Below are 14,944 nucleotides of genomic sequence, written 5' to 3' on the forward strand. Positions count from 1 at the left end.
ACGGTGAAAACCCCCATGGTCGCGGAAGAATTGATCGCCAATGCCAAGATATCTTGAGACCAAGCCTTCAAACAATGGTTGATCACCTCCTATAGCAAGAGTAGAGTTACTGCCATGAGCCAAAAGTTGGACAAACTTCGCAAGCTAGCTGATAATGACTCATCCTTCTTACGCAAGTGGTATGCTCTTAGACTCTAGTGGAAACAAGAAGGCTACCAAATCACGACCAATGCTAAGCAACAATGTGCCATTAAGACCTTTGAGTATGATCCCACTTATGTAGCTCTAACTTCCTATAGGATCAACATCACCATTCGTAACCGACCCCTGGAAGAGCACATCATGACCCACCCGTACTTAGATCAAATTCTGACTAAGAAAGAGTTACACATTGCTAGGAGGATTGACTTCGATGGCTTCCTCACGGATGTTCTCACCTACATCACTCAAGTAGGCATTCATCCTTTTGATATGGACCGCTATGCCAATCTAGAATATAATCCCAACTTTTATAATTGGCTCATGCGGAAGTAAAATTTTGCAAGTCAGTGCTAAATTCCCTTGACCTCTCAACCCTTAATGCTAGAAAGGATTCTAGGGCAAGGTGAAATCAAACATGTAAACATATAAGGTGAATGAAATGCACGGATAAACCATCCATCAATGTCCAAGAGTGGAAGAGGCGAATAAAAATCAACTCGTGATTGAGGAAAAGGTTGTAAGCTTTAAAGAGTTACCTCAAGAGAAGCTTTGAGATGAATCTACAGTGACAACCGCCAAGACCCACGGACCGCTTATTGTTCAAGTGTTTCAAGTGAACACCTATGGCTATCTCTCACCTAGCCAATGCACCTTCGATCCTACCGGGGTGTAGTGAGCTTACCTTGATGCCTAAGCGAGTAGCCCCCTCCCTCAAGCACACCGATAGCTCCATGATTCTTGATACAAGCTCAAGCAACCTCAAGCCTCCACCTTCAAGCTCCATCCTCCATAGCCATGTGCGAGACAAGAGAAGAGAAGAGAAGAGAAGAAGATAGGAGATGATGGAGAGATTCTTCTCCTTGATCCCTCACCCTCGCACACTCACTCCCTCACACTCTCACACTCCCTCTCTCAAGCACACACAACAAGCAAGAAGAAGAGAAGAAGAGAAGAAGAGAAGAAGATGAGTCTACTTTTCCACACACCAAAGAATGAGCTCCTCATTCACTTTTCAACTTTATTTACAAAAATCCCCTTTTGGGCAATCATCCCCTTATCCCCTTTTTTTCATGCCCGATCGTGGCTTATTAGCCCTTTTTTCCATTGTCCTCCTATCTTCCAAGCTTCCTTGTCCCCTTATCCCCTTTTTTGCATGGCCAGCCGTGGCTTAGGCCCTTTTTCCCATTTTCCTCCTATCTTCCAAGCTTCCTTCCTACCGCCCATATACCTTTATAGTTTGCATAGGAGGGAACGGGGTGCTCTTTTACAAAAAGTTTTAGGGGTGCCTCGCATTTAAAAGTTTTAGGGGTGCTTTCGACCGTTTCCCTTACTGCTTCTTCTATTGTGTCCGATTTCCTTCTGGGCCACCTCTTTTAGGTCCCACCAACTTGTGCTTTTTCACTTTTTCCACTTTTTCTTGTGCTACAATTAACACTTCAAAGTTTAACATTGATGATGAGTTCAAAGCCACTTTCTTGCTATGCACTTTGTCTGAAAGTTGGGATACATTTTCATGATAGGTATGAGTAACTCCAATGTCATGCTTGATGCACACCGATGTGGAGAGCTCTTTGCTTATGGAAGAGCTAAATAGATAGAATAATGCAACCAACAAGTCTTCCAATGCATTGCATACTAGAGGTAGATCATCCCAACAAAAGGAAAAATATGAAAATAAATGATGCAGCAAGTCTTATGGGAAAGATGTAGAGTGCCATCATTGTGGCAAGAAAGGGCACTATAAGCATGACTACTGTAAGTGGAAGAAAGAGAAGGGAAAGGGTAAAAATATTGATGATAGCAAGGATGAGAAAAGTGTAGCCAACTTGCAAAGAATATCAATGTCGGGATAAAGAAAGTTAATGCCATTTTGTCAATCATGAGAGTAACAGTGGTACTAATGTTCTCTTTGCTTCTTCTTTTAGTGAACAGTCTCTGATTGCAGATTCTAATGATGACATGCACATTTGGATTCTTGATTCATGTGCTTCATTCCATGTAACACCACACTATGTGTGGTTCTCTGACTACAATGGTAGTAGAGCAGACATGGTGTTCTCCACTTGGGGGATAACTATACCTGTGATATTGCAGGAATTGGCAATGTGCAGTTGAAATTTCAACATGGTTCAATGTTTACCTTGCATCATGTGAGGCATGTACCCCAGCTCAAGAAGAGCTTGATAAGCATAGGGCAGCTAGATGACAAAGGCTATCACACTACTTTTGGGGATGGCAAATGGAAGGCATGTAAGGGATCTAGAATCATTGCTAGAGTTTCTAAGAGTGATACTTTGTATCCATTGCATGTATCTAGTGTGTGTGACCATGTAGTTTCCATAACCGAGTAGCCAAGTGTTTCTTTGTGGCATGGTTGGTTCGGACACATAAGTCAAATTGGAATGAATGTGCTTTCTCATTTAGGTTATTTGCCATTTTTTAGGTATGCTAATTTTGACCATTCTGATCATTCTGTCTATGGTAAACATGCTCAAATATCACATAAAAAGTCTCTTTTATTGAAATCTTCTCCCTTAGAGTTGGTACATTCAGACGTATATCAAATTCCAGGGTTGTCTCTAAAGGGAAAAAAGTACTTTATCACTTTTGTTGATGATGCTACATGCAAAACGGGTGTATCCTATCCCAGTCATTAAGGATTAGGCCTTGGATAAATTCAAGAAATTCCTATCATTTGCCAAAAATATGACTGGTAAGACATTAAAATGTATTTGCTCTAACAATAGTGGGGAATATGTGTCTAAATTTTTTCAAGAATTTTGTGGCAGTAAAGGGATAAAGAGGAAGTTCACTACCCCTCAAAATTCACCCCAAAATGGTGTTGCAAAGCGTATGAATAGGACAATTCAAGAGAAGGTCTATACTACGTTGTCTCATGCTGCATTACCTTATGGATTTTGGGCAGAGGCTATTACGACGGCCATACACTTGACAAAATCAGCCACCAACTAGGTCTTTGGGGTGGAGAGTCCCTCAATAAGTGTGGTCGAGCAAGCCACCTTCGTATGCTCATTTGAGAGTATTTGGTTGCAAGGCATTTCTGCACATTTGCAAGGAAGAAAGTAGCAAACTTGAGCCAAAGTCCTATAAATGCATTTACCTAGAATATTGTGATGAGGGTGAAATGGATATAAATTATGGGATCCCGAGAAAAGGAAAGTTTTATGTAGTAATGATGTTGTCTTTCGAGAAGATCGCATGCATAAACAGCCCAAAAAGATAGAGGAGGTCAAAAGGGTTCTATTTCAAGAAGAGGTACATGTAGGATAGCAAAGAATGCTTGTTGGATAGCAGCAAATACCTACCATAAATGACCTTGAAAATGCAAGGAATGATGCTAAAAATGATCAGCAAAAGGAATTGCCCATGATATATCATAGTCTCAATGGGAAACCATGTAGTTAGGATAGTCAAAACTGGTAGGACAGCATGCTAAAATTTTTGAACAACAAGCTATAAATGCAGATTTGCAAGCCCAATAACCTACAAACCTTGAACCTTTGGTCCATAGGTCGACCTAAAATTCAAGATAGTTGGATAGGTTTGTTCCTAGTGCTCAATATACTGATGATTATATTATGATGACAAACTGTGGTGAACCATTGTGTTTCAAGGAGGCAAGGATAGGCAGGATAGCAAGAAATGGCATAAGGCTATGTAGTCATAGATGGAATCTCTAGTGAAGAATGGCACTTGGGATTTAGTGCATTTGTGTGAAGGGCAGAAAGTACTACCATGCAAATGGGTTTATAAGATGAAAGTTACTTTTGGTTCCTTGCCAAAGTACAAAGAATGACTTGTTGCAAAGGGGTACAAGTAGGAACATGGGATTGATTTTGATGAAATCTTCTCCTGTAGTCAAAATGTCTAGTTTGCGAACCATCTTCGGCTTGGTTGTATTTGAGCATATGGAACTCATATAGATGGATGTAAAGACTACTTTCTTACATGGTGATCTACATGAGGACATTTGTATGTAGCAGCCTGAGAGTTTTGCTACAAAGAGAAAAGAAAAGGTGGTATGCAAACTTAACTGGAGTTTTTATGGACTTAAACAGGCACCGCGAGAATGGTATCATAATTTTGAAACATTCATGCAATCTCAAGGGTTCAACATGAGTCAAGTGGATCACTACTTATATACCAAGAAGGTAGTAGCACACATAGCAACCTTATTCTCTTGGTTTTGTACGTGGAGGACATGTTGATTGCAAGTAGGGATGTTCATGCTTTGGACATCTTGAAACAAAGCCTACATAGCAGCTTTGACATGAAGAATCTCAATGAGGCAAATCATATTCTTGGGATACATATACTCAAGGACAAATTGAAGAGTCTTCCTATCTGTCAGAGCAGGAGTATGTCTCCAAGATTTTGCAACACTTCAATATGGAGGGAGGGAAAGTGATTCGTGTACCATTGCCTCCATATGTGAAACTTAGTGTAGAGGATAGTCCTACATCTGATGATGAAAAGGCTGAAATGGCCAAGATTCCATATACTTCAGCTATTGGTAGCTTGATGTATGCTATGATTGCTACACGTCCTAACATAGCATTTATGGTGGAAGTAGTTACCAAATACATGGCACATTTTGGAAAAAAGCATTGGGAAGCAATGAAGGGTATCATGAGATACCTTAAGGGCACAAAGGATTTGTGCATCTGCTTTGGTAAGCAGAAGGCATCTGTCATCGTTGGCTTTACAAATGCAAACTATGCTAGTCATTCTAACTACATGAAGTCTACTTCAAAGTATGTATTCACTCTCACGGGGATCAATCTCTTGGATATCCATGCTATAGAAGTGTATTGCATTGTCAACTATAGAGGTAGCGTATGTGGCTACCAGACTGAGGCATGTAAGGAGGCTTTATGGCTTTCACATCTAGTGGGAGAGCTTGGCATTATAGAGGTTCATATCCTCCATCGTGATATTCAGAGTGCTATCATGCTAGCATGAAATCCTATCTTTCATGCAAAGACAAAGCACATACATGTGAAGTATCATTTTATCACCAAGGATGTACGTAACAGCAAGAGCATTGAACTTGTCAAGGTACATACAAATAATAACCATGTAGACCTTCTCACAAAGGGTCTTCTAGCACAACGGTTTGCTCATTGCCACCAAATATGGGAGTTGGATAGATACAAATGTTTTCAGCTATGTACATACTTAGACTTAGCTAATTCTTTCTTCTATCTTCAAGCATGGTGACTTTAGGTGGGAGGTTGGTGGGAATAAAGGGCCACCATGCCTACACCCTACACGTGTGTGAACATATCCTTTATGGTTAGACAGACCTACAGTGCTTCCATCCCAAAGGCTTTTAGAAGATATAGCAAAGAAACACTATGAGAGCGATTTGAATTATGGCACCTCTACTTCCAACTATGTCCATGGCCTTATCCCTATAGACCTAAGAGGATTCATTGGGATAGAGTGACACCCAAATTATGGGAATCGTCCTATCTTAGCAACCCCTTCCAATCATTCTATATTTTTTCCATCTAACTAACTTATCTTGTATGTTGCAGCTATCTAACATCTTGCTCCTATCATCATTGCCCTTCAACTCCAAGGACCACCACTATCTACCTTATCTTGTATGTTGCAGTTATCCAACATCTTGCTCCTATCATCATTGCCCTTCAACTCCAAGGATCACCACTATCTACCCAACAATGTATGGTTATTACCAAAGCAATTACTTGCCAAAAGTATCACCCCCTTATCAACAATGCTCGGAGGCCTACAACTACTATACTAGAGCCCCTTGTCAACAATGTCTAGATACCCATGACTACTATATTAGAGATTGCCCTAACAAAAAATTTCATCAACATGAACACAAGAAGATTAGGGGTTTCCCCTTTTATAGTACTATTGACTAGAGCTCAAGCCAAAGCAACTACCTCTTACACACCTTTGGCCACCCTTAAGGAAGAACCCTCTCCCCAAATTTTAATAGTGATGGATCAAGCCTTCTTGCAAGCACTAGATCATGTTCACCTTCATCACGACCATAGTTCACCTATAGCTAGCCTACTATGCCATCTTTCCTAAAGGGAACCCATAACTCCAAAACCATCTCACCCTAATCCAAGGGTAGCTTCAACTTTTCTCCAGTATGTCCACAAATTTTCCCTCTCTAATTGTCTCACAAATCATAAGAGTGCCTGCTTAATAGTGAAATAAAAACCAATATTTTCTAAGGAGCCATGGTTTATAAAGGCTCAATTTCTATCAATATCATACTAAAAAGTATTATAAGGCACTTGGATTCATCCTTGACATGGCCCCCTTCCCACTTTTCTTGCAATTAGGGCTAGAGGGAAATGCAACCCCTCAATGTTGTTGAATGAGTAATTGTGGTTATTCAATAAGTTCCACTCTCCATGAATTTTGTGGTGGTAGACTTGCCCCAAACATAAGGGTCTTACCCACTATTGATCGGTTGACAATGGCTAAGGATGATAAGAATTTTACATGCTTAGTACATTTGGGTGGCCGAGGGAAAGAGTTTTCCTTGGAACAAGGTAATGATGGAATCCTAATCAATCAACTTGCTCTTAATTGAAGAAAAAGTTGAATTAGAGTCATATAGGTTGATAACAAGAGCAATATGGTACATATATTACTACTAGAGGAAAACTGGAGCATATCTCAAGGGGAGTCTCACCTCCCCAACTACTTGAGAAACTAGACCAAAAGGAACACGAAACTAGTGTAACCACTTTGCATGAACCTCACCCTGATTGGCATAGGGAAAAAAGGATTTGTCTAATCATAAACCCTCCTAAATTGATAAGAAGTCTAAAATTATTCAATATGCAAGAAGTGTAATGCTAAAGCAAGCAACCCACAAAAAAGAGGAGCTAAACAATAATGTGCTCCCAATTGGGAAGGAGGAAAAACATGGCATTAATGTTATAGACAAGTGACCAGTCCACAACCGAAAGTGCTAAAGGAAATAGCTCGATATGAAGGCAAGGAGCTTCAACCCTAGACCTTCCAAGACCTTGTCTAGGAAAACTACAAATCCCATCCTACTTTCACAATGGCTATGATCCACTTTTGAGATATAGAAATGTTTTTTCTTGATCGTACAAGGATCTTCTAGGGTAAGCATGTCCATTTGGTCAATATCATATTCTAAACACTTACTAGTCAAACAAGAAATAGAAAAAATGTTGGAAGTAGACATCGTCTGCTCAATACATGACTCAAAATGGTTCTCCCCTATGGTCATCATTTATAATCGTGGATTGCTAGGATCCAAAAAAGAAGATGGCCTAGTGAATGGGACTTCTTAATCAAATGCTTTTAAAAGTTGATTGTAATAAAGCATAGGTTTATGTAAGAGTATAAAAGGCTAAGAATGTAACATGTGGATATGTTTTTGCCATTAATCGATTTCCACTTGAGGAGTCCTTGTTTTGGACCTCCCACCATAGCAAAGGAGTGTGTACCTTGCTCCACCATAGCAAGAGGTGGGTATCTTGCTGCCATCCACAAATTTTCTCATTGTATTTGATCATTTGAGAATTAGCTATGGCTACCTTGGCTATGGCCTTTTGCAACCTTTCTTGGTTCATTTTAGCATGTCTTATTTATAAGAAATATTCTTTCATACATTGATATTAGAGCATGGCTTTGATCAAGTTGCAAGGTCATTTTTTGGTCATAATCTAGTCACAGACATTAAAGACATATAACTAGAGTTGAAGGTTGGTTACAAGGTTTGGTTAGTTCAAACCATGATTTTGAAGAAATGGCAGTCTTCTTGCCATTTTAGTAGGTTGTTACCCTTTTCCAAGGCATTTTGGAGATGTTGGACAAAAGAGGGGGGCCAAAAGGGAAAAAGGACATCTAAAACCTCTTCTACTTTACATAATGGGGTTTTCCCTCTCTTTCCCAAGCTCTTGTTTAAGCTTTCATGAAGGGATTTAGCTCTTATCTCTCTCTCATGGCTTATGCTACTCAAAAGGCTTCTTAACCTTGATGCTATACATCATTTGGAGTCTCCTAATAGCAATTGTTGCTAGTGGAAATGCCATGTATGCAACAGCATGTTCAACACAATTTGTGTTGTTTTGCAAGCAAATCTAATTCTTCCTTGCTTTGATCCTCTTTTTTGCTTGGTCCATGGTCATGGTAGGCTTCTACATTTAGTATTGGAGGCTATAGTCCATCTTGGAGGGATTAAGCTTTAGTATTGAACCTAGATACATCAGAGCAACAGCTTAAAATCTCTTATTTACATCAATAATCTTCATGCTTTTTTCTTTATCCTTGAGCATGGCATCTGACCATTGTCAAGAACCATAGCAAGGTTTATTTCTTAGCATTCAAGGATTCATTTCTCTGCTTCCACCTTATTCAAGCTTTCTAAAACTAGTCCAAAGCATGGCAACAATGTTTTCCTTCATATTTCAACTAAAATATGAGTATTACATGGCTTCCACTCTTTGCCAAGGTCAAACAAACTAATAAAGTTGGTTCTAGAATCTGTAATATCAATTTAACATAAAAAGGTTATTATAAGTGAATAGACGAATTCATCATGAGCTTTACAGCCAAATATCTCTTCAATCGGACATCAACATCAAAAGATATTGACAATTTACTAATTTCCAGTCACTATGGACAAAAATTAGTAAACATGGATGAAAACAAAAGAAAGGATCAAATCATAGAGAGCATAAATGACAATGTGAGAGAATATTATTCAAAGACAAATAATTCAAATGCAACCTTAAATCAACATCAAGAGGATAAAGGTACAAGTGTGCTTAATGCACAAAACAATCGACATGAGAATGAAGAAGTACATGTGTCACAAGAGTCAAATGACTACCAACAATTATCCAAGGAGTGGAATGTGGGAATTATTGGTGGCATACATCTACTTAATAAACCACCCCCACATGATCCATTTTCAACTCCACAACCTAATGCAACTATTTTTAAGAAAGCAGAACTTTTCAACCAAAGAACAAGGCAAGGCCACAATTCTCAACCAAAGAAATGACTCTAGGCAAGAAAATGGCACTAGAGTCAAAGATGAATATCATGGATATGATCCATTCTATGAGTCCTTCTATCCTTAGCCCGCTACTTTGTCAAGGAGAGTGGAAGTAAATCTTGACAAGTAAATCTTGGCAAAAGGCATGATGAAAAAAGACCATTGATTAAGAACCTAGAGAGTACCAATCACTTGACTAGCCCTCTAATCATGGAATTGGTCAATCCCCTCCTCATGGTCTTCGTAGCAACCAAAATGGGCAATCCTTCTATAGACAAAATTCATGGAATAAAGATTCATGGAGGTAACAATCTTATGGACAACCTAATACAAATCCACCACCACCTTACAATGGCCGAGAGTACAAGGAGAAAATTCAGCTTGCTACGTGGTATAGCCAAAAATATTGTAGAGATGTATCTTCTTTTCAACCACAACTATGGGAAACATTTCTTTGAATTAGTCTTCAAGATTGTGACAAAAGTTGAGCCAGCAAGCAGAGAGAGGCATTTAGGCAAGAAGAAAGATTCCAAAACCCTTACACTAAAGTCCCAACTTATCCTTCAATTTATGGAGTAAAATAAGGCATGAATTCTAGACCTAATGCTAATGTAAAATTTAATTTTAAGTGGGTAGACTTTGGTGGAAAATCTTCAACCAACAATACACAAGCAAAGCATGTAATAGATGATAAATTGAAGGATATGTATACCAAGGGTTTGTGCTTCAAGTATGGGGAGAAGTGGACCTATCATCATAAGAATAAATGTAAATCAAGAAATGCCAAAGTTAGCATGATCATTGAAGAAGGATCAGATGAAGAAGCAAATGAAAACGAATTGTTTCACATGACATCCATGTCTACTTTAGAGGAACCACATATAGTTTTATGATCCTATGGACACGTTTCCTTTCAACCCATATAGTTATTCTATATTGTGCACTATTTCTCAGGATGCATGGATGGGTAGTAAAGGTGAAAATACTATTCGGCTCAAAGGGCTTACGAATGGTAAATTTTCTTATATCCTTGTGGATGTACACAGTTTTGCTAATACAAAATCTTTGGATGGGCTAAAGTTACTACCTAGGGATATGGAAGTGCCATTAAGGATATACAAGTTAGAAATGGGGCTTTCGAAGCTAGTCATGAAGTATGCCCATGCACTACATTGGTATTATTGAAGAAGAAGGATGGGACATTCCATATTTGCATTGATTACAAGGAGTTAACCAAGTCCACTATCAAAAATAGGTACCCCACTCCCTATATCAATTCTCTCTTGGGTGAACTTAAGGATGCAAGGGTTTTCACCAAGATAGATCTTCATTTAGGGTATCATCAAATCCATATGAAAGGGGGGCACGAATATACTACATTTAGGATTGAAAGAGGATTATATCAATTCTTACCGAAGCCTTTTGGACTCTCAAACATTCCAGTCACTTTTCAAGCACTTATGAATTAGATTTTGTAGCCATTCTTACTCAAAACAATTCATGTTTTCTTTGACAAGGAATAGATTTTTTGCAAAGGAATCAAAGTGTTATTTTATGGAGGATAAAGTGGAATATTTGGGTCACATAGTCAGTGTGAGTAGGATTAGAGTGGACCCAAAGAAGGTGCAATGTGTCAAGAATTGGCCTACCCCCTACTAATTCTATATCTTTGAGAGGATTCCTTGGATTATTGTCTTTCTATCAAGGGTTCATTAAAAATTATGCACATGTTGTAGCTCCATTGATCAACCAGCTAAAAAAGGAGGCTTTCTTTTGGGACTCTATAGTAGATAAAAAATTTAATGAGCTGAAGTCGCTCCTAATTTCAACACCTATTTTTGTTGTATGACTTGATTTTTCTAAGGAATTCACTATACGTGGTGCAGATGCTAGTGGAATAGGTATAGGGGCTACTCTATACTAAGATCATGAAGACATTGCCTATGAAAGTAGGAAACTAGAAGACTCCACACTTCTACTTGGTGATTTTCTTTAGCCACTACCCATTCCTCAGGAGAAGTGGACTAATATAAGCATGGATTTTATCATGGGATCGCTTACTACGAAGCATGGATGGATTAGCATTTATGTGGTTGTTGACCAATTAACTAAATCCATCCATTTCATCCCAACCAAGTTGGAATTTGAGAGCAAGATGGAGCCAATTGGAGGCAAAGATAGAGATGCAACCCTCTTCGTCTTCAAGCTCATTGTTATCCCCTTTATCATCCTCTTCCCAATGTTTTCCACCCCATATGCCCTTCAAAGATGCTTCCTTCCCTCTTCCAATCTTATTCTCTCTCCTTTCCCTATCCTCTCATGATTTCTTGCAACAACCCAATGGATTTAGAAAAACAAGGAGCCAAATACAATGGCATTTATTTGAAGTGCCTCTTTAAGGAGGGCTTTGGACCATTGAGACGGGTGATGGACTTTGAGGACCAGAGATGTCTAGGTCTTTTCTTATTGGAGCTCCAACGGCACAAAGTAGCATTGTTATGGGATTGGAGCCAATCCCAACCATGTCCACCCCTCCAGAGAGTGGTTACAGACTTTTTTAGTATAGCTAACCCCCCAGCCACTGCCACCTTAGACACTAAATCTCCTACTAACAGACACCATCAAGGGACATCATTAGGTGGCATCACAGTAGATAGAGCTATAGCATTATGCAGAGCATGACGCCCTAGAGTACCTACTTGGCAATGTAGGCATGCTCATATGCGACACATTTGCGCCATGATTACTTGCTACAAACGAAGTCCATGGGAAACTTTTGGTGAAGCTTATTCTCTTCTACATGCACCCAATTGACTCTTAGCATGGCATATCACCCCCAAATGGATGGGCAAATGGAGAAGATCAATAAGTGGTTGGAAGTCTATCTTCATCACTTTTATCATGATACTCAAGCCTCTTGGAACCAATGGCTACATCTAGCTAAACTTTTTTATAGCAATACTCATCATATGAGCATTGGCATGTCACCATTCAAAGTACATTATGGTTACAAAGTGCAAATACCTTCCACTCTTTTCCATGATAATGTGAATCCACAAGCTAAGGCTAAACTTGAGAAGACTAAAGCTTTGATGAGTCTATGTAAGGACAACATTCGCAAAGCTCAAGATGTTATGATAGCTTATGTGGATGAGAAAAGAAGACCTTTAGAATTTGAAGAAGGTGACTAGGTCTTTTTAAAGGTGCCTAAGTCTAGGTACGCATCCTTGAAAGGTGGCCATAATAAGCTAGCTCATAGATTTTATGGGCCCTATCAAATCCTTAAGAGAGTTGGAGAGCTTGCCTATAAGCTTGAGTTACCTTCTTCAACGCATATTTATGATATCTTCTATGTTTCTCATTAAAGAAATACGTGGATCAACCAAAGTTTTGGAAGAGTTGTCTCCCATGGATGAAGACAATCTCATTATCTATGGACCCGAGAAAGTCATTGGAAAGAGAGAGAAAGTTTTGAGGAACCGATCAATGTTGGAATACCTTATTAAATGGTGTGGCTTACCTATGGAAGAGTCTACTTTGAAGGCAATGTCATATCTTGACCCTTTTATGTTAAGAATAATGAATTACTAAATAGGACAGCTTGTTGTATTAAATTTTTATTGTAAAATAATTTGTCCTAACTTAGTGAAAATGCCATCTTTATGCTTCTATATGGTGTATATTTTATAATGACATTTCATTTGTTGAATTTGGACATGAATATCGCAAGGTGTTGCACTTTTTCTTCTGATAGCCCTGCTTGGACAATCTGCACTTATTCTCTACTTTGTAATTCCTTGCTTTAGGGGAACCTTCTTCAACTTATGGGCTTCATTCTTAGCATGGATCTACATCCTCCAAAGCTTTTTTTTACACTCAACTATAAATCTCATCTATATTCTAAGCTTTGAAGACAAAGCTTCTTTAGGCCGAATAGGCTTATAATAAAATATAGGTTTAGAGAAGAGTATAAAAGGCTAAGAATGTAACATGTGCACATCTTTTTTCCATTAATCAATTTCCACTTGAGGATTCCTTGTTTCGGACCTCCCACAATAGTAAAGGTGTGGGCTTTATTCTCAACATGGATCTACATCCTCTTTTGTACACTCAATTGTAAATCCCATCTATATTCCAAGCTTTGAGGACAAAGCTTCTTTAGGCCGGATAGTCTTATAATAAAATATAAATTTAGGGAAGAGTATAAAAGGCTGAGAATGTAACATGTGTGCATATTTTTGCCATCAATCAATTTCCACTTGAGGATTCCTTGTTTTGGACCTTCCACAATAGTAAAGGTGTGTACCTTGCTCCACCATAGCAAGAGGTGGGTATCTTGTTGCCATCCATAATTTTTACCCATTGTATTTCTTCCATATAATAATCTGAGAATTTAGTTATGGGCTACCTTGGCTATGGCCCTTTGCAACATTTCTTGGTTCATTTTAACATTTTTTGTTTAGAAGAAACCGTCTTTCTTACATTGATAATCAGTCTCGTAGGAACTTTGTCCCATGTATATATATGTAGAGTTTTTGTAATGGCCAAACTATAGCTAAAAATTGATTTTCCATCATCGAGCAATGAGTTTTTCCTTTTGAAAGGTTCGACTACTAAAGCAAATTAGACTTTAATTGTGATCTTCATTGTGATGTAATAACATAGCTCCTATCACAATGTTAGAAGCATTTATTTGCAAAGAAAATGTTTTTCAAAATTAGGGTAGTTTAATGCAATCTCTTTAGAGATGAAATTCTCAAGTTATTCAAATGATTTTTTATATCTATCGATTTATATTATTTTTTATTTTTTATTATTAATTGTCATAGTGAGATCATTATTATTAAGTAAAAATCCATTCAAAAATTCATCATAGATAAAAAATGTTACAATTGTTTAATCATTTTTATTCCAAATATTCTTAAGTTGTTATTTTCTTTGGATCAATTTGGATGCCTTTATTAAACATTATTGTCCCTATAATGTTTAATTATATTTTATCGCATCCCCATTTCTTAAGTTGTAGCTTAAAATTTAAACTTTTTTTAACTTCTAATATTTCTACTAACACCTTTAAATGTTCACCCCATGTCTTTATATCAATCAAACATAATCTAGATAAGCTACCAATAACTTTGGTCAAGTAGATGGGTAGATATGTCATCAAGTAATCATGGAAAAGAAGTCAGATCATCAAAGAGTCCAAATGCCATTACCTTAATGACATATAGACCCTTTGTTGTGTGGAAAGCCGATTTTTGAGAGCTTGCTTATTGATTGAACTTTCCAATATTCAAAAGCTAAATATAAATATATAAAGCATTTTGATTATCCTAACTCATTGATTAGACCCTCTATGCTAGGCATTGGATGAACATCATATTGTGTTGTTTTGTTTATTGAGCACTAATCAACTTAAAACGATATTCACTTGCATCATTCTTGACTAAAAGTGGTTCACCTATCTATCGGCATTTCTGCAAACATATCACCCCTTCTTTAAACATTTCTTAGATCGCTAGTTTGATTATTTCTTTTTTTTACGGTGATCATCTTTAGCATGTCATTGTGGTTTAATGCATTAATAATGTTTTACCCTTCCCTTAGCTAGAATGTTTTGTATGATATGGGAGCAATGAAGCTCCTTAACATCTATTACTTTTTGCATTTCTATCTATCCTCCTTGCAAAA

This window comes from Lygodium microphyllum, chromosome 26 (assembly GCF_053477565.2).
Source record: "Lygodium microphyllum isolate KBCC chromosome 26, Lygodium_microphyllum_v1.1.10, whole genome shotgun sequence".
NCBI lineage: Eukaryota > Viridiplantae > Streptophyta > Polypodiopsida > Schizaeales > Lygodiaceae > Lygodium > Lygodium microphyllum.